The 12,945-nt window shown below is 40.0% G+C and overlaps 1 long non-coding RNA gene across 1 annotated transcript; it reads right to left on the bottom strand.

Moving 5' to 3' along the window:
- Positions 1-3,074: 3,074 nt before the first annotated feature.
- On the bottom strand, positions 3,075-3,699 carry LOC134225045 (uncharacterized). Its single transcript, XR_009983146.1, has 3 exons — positions 3,626-3,699; positions 3,357-3,472; positions 3,075-3,147 (listed from the first exon to the last, which is right to left on the bottom strand). It is a non-coding gene; the product is annotated as an uncharacterized LOC134225045 (long non-coding RNA).
- Positions 3,700-12,945: the final 9,246 nt, after the last annotated feature.

Raw genomic sequence — 12,945 nt, 5'->3', positions numbered from 1 at the left:
TACGAAACAAATACCTGATGGCCTTGGGCTTCACTCGACTAATCTTTCACCGCTATGGAACAAACACCAGATGGCCTTGGGCTCAACCCGACTCATCTCCTTTCACTACGAAACAAACACCAGATGGCCTTGGGCTCAACCCGACTCATCTCTTTTCACTACGAAACAAACACCAGATGGTCTTGGGCTCAACCCGACTCATCTCTTTTCACTACGAAACAAATACCTGATGGCCTTGGGCTTTACTCATCTTTCGCCGCTATGGAACAAATACCAGATGGCCTTGGGCTTAACCCGACTCATCTCATTCCGATAATAATCGAACACCTGATAACAGTGCGATCAAGTGTACAAATCATAACAGGCTTCATTAATTCTTAGAAGGTCCCAGAGTAGACGCGACGCGTTGAACTCGAAAACTGTATGCAAAAGAATATCAATCAATATTAATGAGCTGTCAAATCGTATGGACGCTTCGCTTCCCATCGCACTTCGCATTTACTCTGACCGCGCCCTTACACATTCCCATACCAAACTAAGCACATAGTGTCACTCTTTCAATGAAACTTTAGATACGAGATTGATATACTACATGAATAATTGGTACTGCCCTAAAAAAATTTCATTTCTACGATATCACGGATACAAAAACCCTTCATGAATACTTCATTCAAAGAATAAAATCAATTAAACAATAAGTTAAATAATATTAAACCGAATCATGGTTAATCCTGTATTTACTTTTGATTCTAATTACTTTTAAACTAATTCTTTATTTTGGATCGTTTTACTTAACCGAAACTATGGTAAATAAATCAATTTGGCCACTGAGCATCACTTGTAGGATCGATGCAGTTCACCTTGTTCTTAATACAATATATTATTGAGAAAAGCACTCAATCTTGAACTGGAAAATCAAGTTGTTGACGTTATTTTTTTTTTCTTCCTTTCTTTTTTTTTTCACTCATATATAAAATTAATTTTGAAAGTATTTATAAAGTTCGATACATTGACAGTAAGCTTAGCTTGACAGCTCGGCTCATAGTAAAATCAAAATAGGCATGTTCCATAGATCAAATTACTAAGTTTTTCAAACTTATTTCAAATCGTTCCGTGCACCAAAATTATCGAAACTTATGATTTAGCCACAGTTTTCATAAATATTACATCCAGGATGCGCAACAATCTGAATACCCAAAAAAAACTAGCCCTGTGTAGTTTCTACTCATTTTAGACCCTTCATCTTTTTCCGTGCACACCGTCGAATTAATTTCCTTTTTTTTTTCAGTGTTGGCGGAGTCGGCTGTCACTCATTATGGAAGCCGTGGAACGCAAAAAGAAAAGATAAACAACTTACCGCTCGATCACAAACAAGTTTTTTTTTTGTACATATCGAAGTATTTATCGCATTCCTTTCCAGCGCACTTTTGTCGTGGCTAGGATCGCCAATGTGATATCCATCCATACAATATATTGTCGGGCCGCCACCAAACCGGACCGCGCGATTGAGCACTCGCGCTGCGACGCGAGTCGCGACAATTTGAAATACTTCATTAGTAGTGCGCATCATGCACGCATGGATGTACTATCATGCGCACTAATCAGAAATGAGTTGCGACGTCTGATAACTGCAGATATTTCATTTGATTGAAAACAAATTTTCGATTTTCTACTATACACGGAATATTAACACTTTATATTCACTGAGCCAACACTCTTTATTCGACACAACTACCATCCACTTGCACATCTCACTCCATCTCTCTACACACTGCCTGCTACACTGTTATTCAAGAATACCACATCGGGAACAGTAGGTTGTTGGCTCAAGGTTCCCTATCCACCGAGATGAGGCTGCCATCTTAGGTATAACTTCCGGGGAATAGCATTTCATACTCAGCCGCTAGATGCCAGAACAGACGCTGTTGGAGCCGCACCTCCTTCACGCAGAAAAATATATTGTAATAACAATAAGATTTGACATAAATTTAAAAAGAATTTCACATTGTTTTGGCGGTAACAAGAATCTATTATTATTTTTAAAATCAAGCCGTATCGAGTATTGTTGAAACAAAAAGAAAATGCCTTTGAATTTAAATGGGTTTAGATCTTGGCTAAAATAGTAACGTAGTCATTTCGCCACGGCTAATTAAAATATTGTACTTCCAGTTGAAAACCGTAGTGAGCTCTCGCGACAATCGAGTTTTCTCCCGTTTCCTTTTGTCGCAACTACGTCGCGACTAGTGCGCATCATGGCGCATGGCGGTGGCATAGATGCGTACTAGTCGCGACGTAGTTGCGACAAAACTAAACGGGAGAAAACTCGATTGTCGCGAGAGCTCACTTCGGTTTTCAACTGGAAGTACAATAATATTGTTGTTTTCATAATATATTTTTTTATTGATTCAATGATAAATGGAATAGAAAAAAATATTAAAATATTGTTATTTTTATAATCATTTTTATTGAAATAATAAATTGTTTCACTTGAAATTATAGTATTATTATTGGATTTGGCATTTTTCTCAATTATTATTTGGTCCACACAGTCAGTTTAGACAAATTTTCATGTGATACATTTTTATTGTTAATCATTTTCGTTTTTTTATGTTGGTGATCAAACGACCGATGGATTGCTGTTGTTTGTGGTGACAATTTACCTCCCGATTCATTTGCGTTGATCACTATCAGCGCACATCATCATCGTCCGCCAACGCATAGCACTTGAAATCGAGAATTTACTCCTTTTGGTACGCGCTATGCTGTTTCGTAAACCCGTTAAGCGTTCCATCATGATCAGCATCATCGGTGATTCGTTGTCCGTGTGCTGCAAATCTGGTTAAAACGGTTTCCAATACCGGATCAACTTCCGCTACCATCCCCAATAGGTACGTTCTGGGTATCCTACCTTCAGCCGGAAAAATCTGCCACTACTGCGATAGCAAATTGTCTATGATGCCCACGATCGCGGTCACAGTTATGTGGAGTTGGGCTTCGTGTGGAGCTAGTGCCGTTCTCTGGGAATAGGGAACTCTGGGAAATACCAAATATTATATATTAACAATATAGCTCACTTCATAAATCTCCATATATTAGGCAACGGACAGCATAATCACACCATCTTGCGTCACAAAGGGTAACTAACGCCTGAAAACGATAGCCAAGGGGTGCCATAATCGAAAAAATTACACTTAATTTACAATGTTTAACTATTTGAATTATTTTTTTTTTAATTTTATTTTCAAACTAAGGTATCAAAATGGGGTCAAAGGATAATTTCTAGCATATTATTTCGAAATGTTATACTGCATATTGCATTCTACTTTTAAATACCCCTCGGAAGGTCTCTTTATTACATTGCTTGCCCTTTGTGACACCGCGTCGCTACTGTGTTGTCCGTTGGAATCAGCCAGAGTGAACTATATTGTTAATATAGTATATTTGGAAATACCGAACCAATGCACAAAAAAACCTGAAAGATAAGTTTAATTTTTAAAATGTCGATATTCGATACCACTGCTAATTTTGCTGACGGTAGCAATATACTAATATTTAGGAAGTATAACACTATTTGTTGAACTTATAATGAGAAACCCATAATGCTTTTATCTCGGTTTTTACTTACATGTAGTTTTTAGTTATAAAATGATGGAAACCTTCGAATTTCAGCGAAAAAACATTGCATATCGAGGAGCACTGTTCTTTTTTTTTTTTTGATTGTGATTATTTGGCTGACATTACAACGAGGGAGTGATAGGCAGTGTTTTTGCTGCAGTTGAGCGTTATGTTCGTTATGCTACGTTACGGTCGGTGTGCACGCTCATTTCAATCAACTCAAAAGTGAGTCAAATTTGACTCACTTTGGAAAAAAGTGGAACAGCTCACTTTTGAGTAACCGTATGTTTACTCACTTATGAGTATTGTAGCAATATGTCAAAATTAGAGTAAGACCTACTCACTTTTTCGCTATCCAAAGTGAGTAGATTTTACTCACTTTCAAAAATGATAGCTGCATCGATTGATATTGAAATGGCATATTTTATTTAAATAAAGAAGCTATCCGCCTCGCTTATTTCATTTAATAATTTATTATTTGAATTGAAACACAGTACATTTCTGTTTCCTATTTCCTAGATCAGTTACTAATCTATAGCACATCATTGTAAAAGCATATAAATTTCCAGTGACCGTAAACGTCGTGGAAAGGTTTCTTCTAAGGTTGTTTGACGAAGAACTAGACGAGTCTGATCCGGAGGGGGACTATAGGGGGTTTATAAACCCGAGACCGAGACTAAATCGTCAGTCGCAAAAGTGACGCCTATGCTTTGGCCGGGGGTATCTTCATCCAATAGGTCATTGCGCGCGGCAAACCTAACCTCACTATTTTGACAGGTACTGGTCCTGTTGTTTACGTTTCGGACTTAGAATTTTTTTGATCCGAATAAAATCTGCATATTTCACGATGTTGAAGGCATTCCGTACATTCCGCATTCAAATATTGGTAATTATCGATAAGCTTAGGTAATTAACGATCAGAAAATCCAAAGAATGATAGAAGTATCTCAAAATTAAAATAAAGTCGTCTGTAAACAACAGGACCAGCACCTGTCAAAAGTCATGTGTGACGTCACTGTGCAATGGAGTATTCTGCGTATGTCTAGAAATAAGAATCGAGGATAAAATAATAACAGAATTAAAACATCTAGCAGAACCAAACATTATTACCGGCATCAGAGCTACCTGCTTGTTCAGTTTGATCTGGACCTAGATTTCCAACTGAACGTAATCGTCGCCGGTGCCAGTTATTGACCCGTTTAAGACCCTTGCCACGGAGACTGATGCAGGTGTACTACGATGTGTCAGTGTCCGAGACCACCTGGATGGTTTGATTTTCGTCGACGCCCTGCACCCGTATCCTGCCATAGAGGACCGCTTGTGAGAGGAAAATTATTGCTTCAGAGTGCACATCGGAACCGTGTCGCGACACTTCTATACGCTGTGAATATAAATTTAAAACATGGATAATTTCATAACGCATTACAATGCAATGGAGAAAACGCATTTTTATTCCTCTATCCATCCAACGTTGACAAACTAATTGCATTACAGAGGAAAACAACAATACAACACTAATTTTGTCGGATGCTTTTATCAACATGCGTATCCACAGTTGGAAAATAGCACGTAACGAGCCTAGTTCTTAGAGACTTACTTGAAATTAAGAGATCCTTTTTTGGATCCGTCTGTCTATAGATATATGCCAAATGCCGGCCGGTACTATAGAACGGATACCCGCTTCCGCATAACTATCTGTCGTCTTCAGGCACACTCCACATTCAATATCTTTAATATACAATCACGGTCCCTGACAATACCGACAGTTGAAACGCATCACAAATGGTCCGGAAGATAGTCTCCATTGCGGTTCCGTTGTAATACTGGCCCTTGGCGGTCCGGGTGTCGGTTTGCATCATGATCCGGTACATTTAGGGCATATATCCATGAGTTCCTGGGCGACATAAAAGCCATAATCGGAGATATAATCGAATCCGGCCTTGAATCCTCCGTCGTCAAAAAATCAACAAAACAACTCCAGATCGATCGAGCTGCGGAACTACTAGTTTCTGCAAGAATCCTTGCGGACCATGCCCAGCCAGATCACCACCACCACGTTCTGCTCACCACATCAAATTCACAACAAAACTCAAAAACTTTATAAAATAATATGAAATTCTTTTAATGGAAAATTTTCAAACTGTTTGACGGTTTGAAAACAATTACGCAAAAGTGAGTAAACCTTTAAACTCTGACAAGTGAGTGAAAATTGACTCACTTGATAAATATAATGTTACTCACTTTTTGACATTTCCATCAAAATGCTAAAGTGAGTCACTTTGACTCACTTTTGAGTAGATTCAAATGAGCGTGTGTGTGTCTAGAACGGACGAGGGTATGGACAGATGATTGTACGTTAAATACAATAATATTTTTTATTAAGTCAAAATGATTTCTTATTGTTTCTACAATAATATTGATAAAACCTGCTTATGAAAACAAACATATTTTCAATTATAAGCAATGGATGTTTATATTATATAAACAATAATAATCAACATAAATTCAAATGATTTCTGTTCTATAAATGTAACAAACGTTTTTATTGGTTCAATGGATTTAAATTTCTGTCCGTGTTGGTGAACAGACGCTCGATCAGTCAGGTCAAATTTGTTTAAAGTCCCACCCAACACCAGGACTAGGCTAGTGAGCTTTGAGCGGCACACGGTCGCTTTGATAGGGCCTGCTTGTGGACACATGCAGCTTTTTATAGAAGTTCAACAGAGCCCACTGTCGAACCCTCACCATTTTCGATGGGAATCCTCCAAGGATTTCGATGAGAATCCTTTATAAGGATTCCAGCGAGAATCTTCAGAGATTCAACGGAAATCCTCCAAGCATACCGAAGGGAACCTCCAGGCATTCCGACAGGAATGTTCCAGACAGTCCGAAGGGAATGTTTCAGGGATTCCAAATCCTCCTGGGACGTCGACGGGAATCCTCCAGGAATTCTGACGAGAATGTTCCAGTTCTTTAGAGATTCCAATGAGAATTCTTCTTGGATTCTGATGGGAATTCCTCTCGGATTCTGATGAGAATCCTTCTCTGATGCATCAGTTTATATTATCATGCTGATAGACAAGTGGAAGTCTGCTGGAAAACTGTCACTCCAGTCTGAGATGGTTGACCACATTTCTTTGACTGCTGGCAAAGCACCACGATTGCTTTGATTGATATTTTGTTGGCTCTCCGTTGTTGTTCATATCAAGCTTATTTAGGGGAACGGCTCGGCACTTCATCCCAAAGCTCCTATTTCTATTTGATCAAAAACAAAGCAATGAAAAGGAATTTGGTTTGTTTCTTATTTTTGTGATTTTTTTTACCAGTGAGAACGCATGTTAGCAAAAAGAAGCGACGAGATTGGTGCTGCATTTTTTTGTTTTGCGATGAGATGAATATATGGTCAGTGAGATGGAAAACGGAACAGTTCCTCGGACTATGGGATCATGAGTAATGGCCAAAATACTATTTTTAATGCAGGAGAAAGGCCCCATCCCGCTAGGTGGATTAATCAAGGTTTTTCATAATTAATATCAATTGCAATTTCACTGCTGCATAGGAATCTTTCTAGGAAATGAGGAACAAGCTCATTTGACTTCCACTCTTTTTGTTATGATAGGGTGAATATGGGAGATAACTCTTTTGTCTTCAAACTAGTAATTCATTATGCTATATGTTGAAAATTGATATCACTGGTAACTAACTTTTCTAATCCTAGGGGGCTAATTTTTTTTCTAGGGAGGGCTAAGCACCTCCTAACCCCCCTTATTTACGCCAATGTTTTTTTTCTATTTAGGTACCAGTCAAGATTGAAAATCGGGAGGATTACAAAATATTATTGTCGTTGAATGTTTTCCACGAGAGAGTTTAAAAAACGAACTTGGTTTGTACACCGAATAAAATTATTTCAATTTAGTCCTCCCATCGACCGCCATATTTGCTTATGCTTAGCACATAGATGGAGAACATGACCTAAGTAAACAAATGATTTTACTGTACAAATGTGACTACTTTTTTTAATATTTGTATTCATTATGCTATGCTGAATATGATTATTCGTCATTACTATTGAAAAGTGTGAAATTTTGTGTATTATTGTATTTATGAGTAATTAGGGAGCCTAATTGTGTTTATTGTTGATATGATGCACAGGAATCGACAGTTATAGCGTGATACATTGAATCTTGAATAGAACCTGAAGAGTTCATTCCATACGCTTTGTATCCAATTTTCTGGCGGATAACCAATCGACTAATGTTGTTTTGCAGATCTTATTTATAGATCAGTGCCTGCAATAGCTTTCAAATCCGATGTAAAAAATATACTAATATTTAATAAGCCAAGGATTAAATTATAGCAGCTTTTTTGATAATATATATAATATTGAAGGGCTGTAAAATGGTGGGTTGACATCAAGGAAGGAGCGCCCAACAGAGCTCTGGTCCCCACAAGTCCCTATCTCACGCTTCCACGGGTCGTCCGATGACAAAAGACCGCCAGCTAAGGGTTGTGTACTTAGCTGGTAGTGCAGCCTAGGCACTGTTGTCCTTCTGACATCAGCTAGAGTGAGAAGGTACGCCTCGAGCGTCTGTTCACCAGGAGGTGCGGCTCAAACAGCGTCTGCCTGGTACCCAGCGGCTGATTAACGAAATGCTGTATCGCGTCAGCTATACCTAAGGTGGCAGCCCCATCATCGCGATGTAGGTAACGCGACCCCGGTAAGGTAGCTTACTGAAGCCTCTCAAATACCACGAAAAATGGAGATAGAAGAAAAGAGAACGTTATTTTGGCAACCGACCCGGCAACGAAATAAGGACTATGATTGGAAACTCGGTACCTGGAATGTCAGGACCCTAAATGAACCTGGACGAGTGAGCCTTCTGGCTCGTGAACTGCAGAAGGTTGGAGTGAACGTGGCTGCTATTCAAGAAGTCCGATGGCCTAGATCCGGAGAACGTGAATTCCGAGCCGTGGACCCCACGACCAATACTGCATTCAAGTATAACATCTATCACAGCGGCGGTGAAAAAGCAGAGCATGGAGTTGGTTTCGTAGTGATGGGCAAGCAGATGAAGCGAGTGATGCGGTGGAAACCCATTAGCGAACGAATCTGTGTGTTGAGGATACGGGGCAAATTCTTCAATTACAGCCTAATCAACGTTTACGCACCGACAAACGATAAATCCGACGACGTGAAGGACACGTTTTATGAATGTCTTGATAAAGCCTATGAAGAGTGCCCAAAGCATGACGTGAAAATTGTTATCGGAGACGCTAACGCCCAGGTCGGTAGAGAGGACTTTTTCCGTCCCATAATCGGTAGGGAGAGCCTTCACTCCGCTACCAATGACAACGGCCTACGGGTAGTAAATTTTGCTGCTGCCAGAGGGATGGCCATCAGTAGCACCTACTTTGCACGAAAGAACATCCGAAAGCACACCTGGAGACACCCAAATGGTGAAACTTGCAACCAGATAGACCATGTTCTGGTGGATGGGCGCCATTTCTCGGATGTTATCGATGTGCGGACATTCAGAACATTGACTCTGATCACTACCTCGTTGTCAGTAAAATTCGATCACGGTTGTCAACTGTATCGAACGAAAGATCACAGCGAACGATGCGTTACAATATCCAGCGATTGTCGGCGGAAGGAGTATCGGCTGAGTACCGCCAGAAGCTCGACGAACGGATAAGTGCAATCAACGTTAGCGACAACATCAACGATCTATGGGAGTCGATCCATGGAGCGGTGAGCACAACAGCACGAGAAGTGGTAGGCACTGCACAGAGGCGACCAAGGACGGGTTGGTTCGATGTGGAGTATCAGAGAGTGACAGACGAGAAGAACGTTGCCAGAAGCCGGATGTTGGTGTCAGGTACCCGATCGAATAGAGATCGGTACAAGGAAGCAAGAGCAGCCGAAAAACGAACCCACCGCAGGAAGAGAAAAGAGTACGAAGAACAAGTTATTAGTGAGGCGCAGGAAAAAATGGAGCAGAACGATATGCGGAGGTTTTATGAGTCTGTCAATGGCGTGCGGAGAAAGACAGCGCCATCTCCCGTCATGTGCAACGACCTACAAGGGAATTTGCTGACAGATAAAACTGAAGTGGCTGCCAGGTGGAAGCAACACTTCGAGACTTTGTTGAATGGAGGAAGTGACGGTGCATCGGTGAACAGAATAAATATTAGCGACGATGGACAAGCTGTGGAGTCACCTACACTAGATGAGGTTAAAAAAGCTGTCAAAGAGCTGAAAAACAATAAGGCTGCGGGAAAGGACCAGCTCCCGGCTGAACTTCTCAAACATGGCAGTGAGCAGCTTTATGAAGTTCTGCACCATATTATGTCGAAAATATGGGAAGACGAGGAAATGCCTGCTAGCTGGTTAGACGGCCTCATTTGCCCTCTCTTTAAGAAAGGGCACAGACTGGAGTGCGCCAATTACCGAGGAATAACCCTCCTTAATTCGGCGTACAAAATTATGTCCCGTATTCTGTTCAACAGATTGAGACCGCTTGAAGAGTCCTTCGTCGGCGAATACCAAGCAGGTTTTCGTGAGGGCCGATCAACGACGGATCAAATGTTTACCCTGAGACAAATCCTTGATAAATTCCGGGAGTACAACTTGCAGACACATCATCTGTTTATTGATTTCAAGGCGGCGTACGATTCAGTGAAACGGAATGAATTATGGCAAATTATGCTTGAACATGGTTTTCCGGCGAAACTGATACGGCTGATTCGTATAACGTTGGACGGATCGAAATCAAGTGTAAGGGTTGCGGATGAAATATCGACGTCATTTGTTACCTTAGATGAATTAAAGCAGGGTGATGTACTCTAGAGTCTTCTGGGAGCGATTAGGAGAGCTGGTGTGCAAAGAAGCGGTACCACTATCACAAGATCGGATATGCTCCAGGGATTTGCGGCCGATATCGATATTATCGGGATTGATCGCCGTGCCGTGGAAGAGGCTTTTGCGCCTTTTAAGAGGGAGACAGCGAGGATTGGACTCACGATAAATACCAGCAAAACGAAGTACATGGTCGCTGGCAATCAACGTGGGTTCATTAGTGGTGGTGGTAGCGAAATAGTGCTGGATGGTGAAAAATTTGAAGTGGTAGAAGAATTTGTGTATCTTGGAACATTAGTGACGTGCGATAATGATGTTACCCGCGAGGTGAAAAGGCGTATTGCAGCTGCAAATAGGGCTTATTACGGACTTCGTAACCAGCTTAAGTCCCGTAGTCTGCAAACGAAAACTAAACTCGCGCTGTATACTACTCTGATTCTTCCGGTGGCTTTATACGGCCATGAAACATGGACGTTAAAGGAGGCTGATCGGAGAGCTCTCGGAGTGTTTGAGCGTAAGGTGCTGCGGACAATACTCGGCGGGAAACAGGAGAGCGGTATCTGGCGGCGTCGCATGAATCACGAATTGTACCAGGTATATAAAGGGCTGGATATTATTAAGCTTATACAACACGGCAGACTACGGTGGGCTGGTCACGTTGTTCATATGCCGGAGAACGTCAAGCGAAGATAATATTTAGTAGAGAAAAGAAGCCGCGTACACGATGGCTTTTTGCAGTTGAAGAGGACCTGAGGGCGCTCAATGTTCAGGGCGACTGGAAGCGATTGGCCCAGGATCGAGTCCAGTGGAGAAGGATACTCCATTCGGCGTAGGTTCATCGAAGAGCTGTAGCCCATCAAGTATCAAGTATCAAGTAAGTATATAATATTGAAGATGTATTATGTAAAACACATATTTGAAGATGTCCTATGTGAAAAAAAGCGGAATTTAAGTTTTTCATACACAGTGACTCGAAAGTTAAACCTTTTTTCAATACAGCACGTACAGACGTAGTAGAAGGATTCTAGGTTCTCAAAAAAATGTTAGGTACTTGCCAATTTTGCTGCTATTTAAAAAAAATTGGAGTATGAATCTGAGACCGTTGTATGATAGTTCCTAATTTCGCGCAAAAGTGTTCCTAACTTCGCTCATGTTTGGAATTGAATATTGTTATTGGTTTGATGAAATATAATCAATTGACCAATAGAAGCATGCATCCATTGTTCAAAATATGCAGATAACGGTATTAGACAGCCGTCAGTGACCCATTCTTTAGTCGAAATGGTAGGTACCTATATTTCGACCCTGGAGCTTTGCTTAGATTTTACTTCATGAATTTTAGTTGACACAAGTCATAATTCCTAAAATATCGTTTTCTTCTGAAATATAAACCAAATTTAAAAAAAAAAGGCATTGCAATGTTTAGCTGGTGTATAAAAAAAGTTTATATTTTCGAGACGTCATGAAAGAAAGTCTTAAATTCCGCTATCTCTTACATAGGACATCTTCAAATATGTGTTTTATACATACAAGACATCTTCAATATTATATACATTATCGAAAAAGCTGCTGTAGTTTTATCTTAAGTTTAGCATCATTTTACACATCGCACATTTTAGCATCATTTTAAACATCGGATTTGATAGCTGTTGCAGGCACTGATCTATAAGATTTTTCAAGTCAACATAAGTCGATGTCGGTGGTTATCCGCCTGAAAATTAGATAAAAAGCGTATGGGAACGAACTCTTCGGGTTCTATTCAGTTTAAAACTGTCCTGTGCATTATATTGCTTTTGTTTCATTAGAATGTAGCAAATGAAACTACGCAACAACAATAAACGAAATTGGGCACCATAATTACTCTCATATACTTAATTTCGCGCACAAAGCGAAAGTCTAAATAAACATTAAATACATAAAATTTCACATTTTTCAATAGACGAATAAACATATCCTACAGAGCAAAATGGATACAAATATTTCCAAAAAGTAGCCAGTTTTGTATAGTAAAATCATTTGTTTACTTGGGTCATGTTCTTCGTCGCTGTGCTAAGCACAAGCAAATATGGCGGTCGATGGGAGGACCAAATTGAAATAATTTTATTTGGTGTACTAAACCAAGTTTGTTTTTCAAATTTTTTCGTGAAAAACATTCAACAACAATGATATTTTGCAATCCTCCAGATTTTTCAATTTTGACTGGCCCCTAAAAATTGAAAAAATAAATGATTTTATAATGCGCGAAGTTATAGCGCGCGAAATTAGGGCACATCACGGTACAATGAATGGTCTCAGATTTATACCGCAAATTTTTGTGTATAGCATCAATTGGCAAGTTACTTTTTTTTTAGGATCCAGAATCATTCTACTACGTGATACAGTAGCAAATGTTCTCAAATGACCACTACATGTTTTTCTATGAACTGTTGTTGTCCAAGGGATGTTTTCGATAAGTAAACAAAAATCAAAAG

Source organism: Armigeres subalbatus, chromosome 3 (assembly GCF_024139115.2).
Source record: "Armigeres subalbatus isolate Guangzhou_Male chromosome 3, GZ_Asu_2, whole genome shotgun sequence".
Classification (NCBI taxonomy): domain Eukaryota; kingdom Metazoa; phylum Arthropoda; class Insecta; order Diptera; family Culicidae; genus Armigeres; species Armigeres subalbatus.
Note: the sequence above shows the minus strand (reverse complement) of the source record. Positions and strands in the feature narration are given on the sequence as shown.